General features: G+C 45.7%; 1 pseudogene; it reads left to right on the plus strand.

Annotated features, from left to right (window-relative positions):
* The first annotated feature begins 3,693 nt into the window (after window positions 1-3,693).
* LOC121171404 lies at window positions 3,694-3,866 on the plus strand (annotated as a pseudogene).
* The last annotated feature ends 921 nt before the right edge of the window (window positions 3,867-4,787 follow it).

The following is a 4,787-nucleotide window of genomic DNA, read 5'->3' on the forward strand; positions in this document are numbered from 1 at the left end:
GGCCATTCTTTAAAAAGTGAACAGGGGCCCAGTGCAATACCCTAGCAGCTAAAGTTCTTGCCTTGCACTTGCCAGGGTCAAATATGAACTCCAGATCTAATCCCGGTGGCCCTGCTTCCCATCTAGCTCCCTGCTTGTGGCCTAAGAAAGCAATCAAGGATGGCTCTTGACTCCCATTGAACTACATGAAAGCTGTGTCTGGGTGCTGACCAGGTAGCACTGTGCTGCAACACCCAACAACAAGAACCAGAATGGGTGTGGCCAGTTGAGCAAGACCACTGATGTAGTCAGGACAGGAGGTGGACAAAGTCAACCTGGGCTAACAACCCACTGGTATATGGAAGAACTGCCACTGGGAGGAGACTCGATGGAGGAGCTTGGGAAACTCCTTCACTGAGATGCAGCCCCTGCAGGTGAGTGTGAGAAGCAAGGCAAGGAGCAGCCCAGACCATGCCAGCTTATAGTACCTGTTGGCATACATGTGGGTCAGGTCTGGGAACAGACCAGTCTGGCCAGCACATAACACCCACTGGTAGGTCTGAGAACCAGGGCAGGGGGCAGAAGGAGTCAGATCAGGCTGCAGTGCCAGCCAGTTCACATTAGGAATGGTACAGCAGTTAGGCTGGGCTAGGCTGGGACAGGCTGTAGCACCTACCAGTAGGAGCTGGATCAGGGGACAGACTAGACTAGATCAGGCTGTGCAATAAGATTGTGGATGCTGAGGTGAGGCAAGTCATGCCAGCTGGGCCCAATGGATGGCGGGTTCATGAGTCCTAGGGATGGGGTACCCAACAGGGCTGGGTAGCTTGGCTCAGGGCCTGGGGTCCATTTGCGTGCTGGGAGCTGAGTTCCTGAGCTCCAGGGATGGGGGAGTTGGTGAGGCTTGGGTGGTCTGGTTCAGAATCAGCAAATGGAGGTTCCTTTCTACGTCTGTCTGAAGCTCTGCCTTTCAAATAAGTAAGTAAATAAATATTTTAAAATTATATTCAACTTTAGCAAGTTAATGACTCATATTGTAATTCCTGTAGTAACTGATAAATAGAAATAAAATAAGCAGTTTCCACATGAGTAAATGACTAAGAATGAGAGTGCTTTAAAAAGTTATATAGTGGGGCTTGCATCATAACATAGCAGGCCAAGCCCCTGCCTGTGTTGCTAGACTCTAACTTGGGCACTGGTTGGAATCCAGGCTACTCCATTCTGCCCCAGCTTCCTGCTAAAGCACCTAGGAAAGCAGCAGATGTTCCAAGTTCTTGGACTCCTGCACTCACGTGGAAGACCCAGGAGAGACCCTGTTCCTTGGGTCCTGGACCGGACCTCGCCATTGCCACCATTTGGAGAGTGAACCAGAAGATGGAAGATGTCTCTCCTCTCTCTGTAGCTCTGACTTTCAAAGAAATAAAAAATAAATCCTAAAAAAAGCACAATAGTCTTAACTTGATGATGGCTTTGTTTTTCACAGTTTGTTCCCTATATAGTCCAAAAATATTATATGGATGATTCCAGAAATCAATAATTTGTAAGTTTTTAAGTTGCACACCTGCCTGAGAAACACAACAACCTCACACTGTCTGCTCCATCCTACCCAGGGCATAAATTAGTCCTTTGTCCTGCATTTTCACACTGTACATGCTACCTGTTCGCCAGTCACTTAGCAGACATCTTGGTTATCTGATTGTTGCGATTTTAATAGCTCAGTGTGTGTGTCCAAGTAACCTATAGCCCCAAAGTACAAGAAGAATAATGCAGGCAATTTCATTACAGCATATTGTTATGCAATGATCCTTATTATCAGCTGCTAATCTTCACGTCTAATTTATTAGTTTCCTCATCATAGCTAATGTGTGTGCCGGAAAAGAATGGTGTGGATGGGGTTTGAAATTGCCTGCTGTTTCAAGCATCCATTGGGGGCCTTGCAAGGAATTACCACGGATAAGGAGTCGGCTATAAAATCCAAGAGGCAAGAAAGGAGTGGAGAAAAAAGAACAGAAAGACCCACTGTGGGCACAATTAGATCAACTTAACCCAGAGAGGCTCATGGTTGCCTTAGATAACTGAAAGAGGCCAAGAGGAGCAAGGGTTGAGCTCATGGTTAAGGTGCCTGCCTCCCACGTGGGAGTCCCTGACTTGTGATCCCAACTCCCCGGAGAGGCGGCAGAGATGGCTGCAGCAGCTGCCTTCCTGCCACCTGCACTGGAGACCTGGCCTCTCTGTGTCCTCACTTTGGCAATGGCCATCGTGAGCATTTTGGAAGTGAATCAGCAGGTGGCAGATCTCTCTGTCTCCTCTTCTCCCTGTAACTGTCAAATAAACAAATACTTTTTTTTTTTTTTAAGAAAGGGTCGGCCGGAGGACTCATGGCTACAGAAGAAAGGCAGACTGTGAGGGAACGTCATTGGCTTTGAAGATGGAAGAAAGGAGCTTCCAGAATATTCTCTTTGTTTTCATCCAGTGAAACCTGTGTCAAATTTTTGGCCTGCAGAGCTGTAAGAGAGAAAAGGTGTGTTTGAATGAATACAAGTATTCTGTCTGCATCAGTAGCCATGGAAAAGCATTGCCACATGCAAAACCTGTGATGATAAAAGTCCCACCCAGTGATTTCTAAATGTGCTTGCATAATTGAATAGCCACAGAGTTAATGTTCTAGTTCTGTGGAGAGAAATAAAGCCTTGTTGTGCAGTGTCAAAGAAGACTGAAAGAAATGCACAGTTACTGAGTTCACAGGTTGAAAGGTGCAATATGGTTAAAATGGTCATTCTCTCCAACTAATTCGAAGTTGAAAGGATTCCCAATCAAAAATTTTTTTTCATTTATTCTCTCTTTTGTGATGCTTAACAAGTAGGTTAAAATTATACGTGTGGAGCCCGGCATGGTAGCCTAATGGCTAAAATCCTCACCTTGCATGCGCCGGGATCCCATTATGGATGCTGGTTCCACTCCTTTTCAGCTCCCTGATTGTGGCCTAGGAAAGCGGTAGAGGACAGCCCAAAGCCTTGGGACCCTGTACCCACGTGGGAGACCCAGAGCAAGCTCCTGGCTTTGGCTCAGCACATGGAAGATCTTTCTGTCTCTCCTTCACTCTATATATCTGACTTTCCAATAAAAATAAACAAATCTTTAAAAAAAATTATACGCGTGTAGGGGGCCAGTGTTGTGGTATAGTAGGTAAAGCTGCCACCTGTAAAAGCTGGCATCCCCATGGGTGCTGGTTTGTAGCCTAATTAGTATTTCCTCTACTATCCCAACTCCCTGCTCACAGTCTGGGAAGAGCAACAGAAGATGGCTCAAGTGCATAGGCCTGTACCACCACGTAGGAGACCTGGATGAAGTACCTAGCTCCCCACCTCAGCCTGGCCAGGCTCTGGTTGTTTTAGCCTTGTGAAGAACAGAGGAAAGATCTGTGCATGTGTGTGTGTGTGTCCCAGTCTTTTGCTTTCTCTTTGTAACTCTGACCATCAAAATTAATAAACAAATATTTTTTTAAAGTTGACTAATTCACATATGGTGGTCAACATTGTGTAGTAGTAGGTTAAACTCCTAGCTGGGATGCTGGCATCTCCGAGAGTCAGACTGAGTCTCAGTGACTCCACTTTCTGATTCCTCCCCTGTTGGATGCTCTGGAAAAGGCAGTGGATGATGGCCCAAGTGTGTGCACCCATATTGCAATGTGTTGTATGGAATTCCAGGTTCTAAATACTTACCTGGCAGGGGAGATACCATGATCACGAAGGTGGTTCTCCCAGGGCGAGGCTCACCCATTGCACTCCAGATGTGCTGACTGCTGCAATTCTGCAATTTCCCCAAATATGGGAAACTCAATTACATAATTTGTGGTAGTGGGGGGACTGCGTTTGCCTCTGCCCTGCAAAAAAGAAGAAGAAGAAGAAGAATTCCAGGTTCTGTTGTGACCATTAGGGATGTGGATCAGCAGCCAGAAGAGTTTGGTCTCATCTCTGCATCCTTTCCTTTCTGTCACTCTGACTTGAACAGAGATAAATATTTTTAAAGATTTAATTTTATTATTATTGGAAAGTCAGATTTATGGAGAGGAGGAGAGACAGAGAGGATCTTCTGTCCAATGATTCACTCCCCAACCTGCCATTAACAGCTGGAGCTAAGCTGATCTGAAGCCAGGGGCCAGGAGCTTCTTCTGGGTCTCCCACATGGGCGCAGGGTCCTAAGGCTTTGGGCTATTTTCTACTACTTTCCCAAGCCACAAGCAGGGAGCTGGATGGGAAGTAGAGCAGTTGGGACATGAATCGACATCCATTTGGGATCCCAGTGCATGCAAAGCAAGGACTTTAAGCACTAGGCTACTGCATTGGGCTCATCAACAAATATGTATTTTTTAATGTGTGGGGGTCCAATGCGAAGGTTCAATACCAAAATTCCCAACCATAGATCAGAAGACTGATACATCTGACTATACTAAAGCAAGAAAACTTTTTTTCCATAGAAAGCATTAAACAAGGAAATAAGTGATGTACAGAGCAGAAGATATTTGTGACACTATGCAATTTAAAAGATTAGCCTCCAGAACATATGAAAACTCCTTGAAATCCCTGAGACAATTTCATTGAAAAAGAAGGCAGACTATTTGGACTGGGACTGTATCAAAGAAAACTAGAGAAATGACCAAGAAATGTATGCAGATAGGCTCCACCTTATCAATCAAATGACGGCCACAGGGAGATGCCATTCACCACCCTCCACTCTGGCCGCAATGAAAGAGTAATAGAGGAAGAGGTGCAGGCTGCTGGGGAATCGGTGCGTTTGCTTTGGAAGAC

Source organism: Ochotona curzoniae, unplaced genomic scaffold (genome assembly GCF_017591425.1).
Source record: "Ochotona curzoniae isolate NIBS_2020 unplaced genomic scaffold, NIBS_Ocur_1.0 scaffold_2587, whole genome shotgun sequence".
NCBI classification, from domain to species: domain Eukaryota; kingdom Metazoa; phylum Chordata; class Mammalia; order Lagomorpha; family Ochotonidae; genus Ochotona; species Ochotona curzoniae.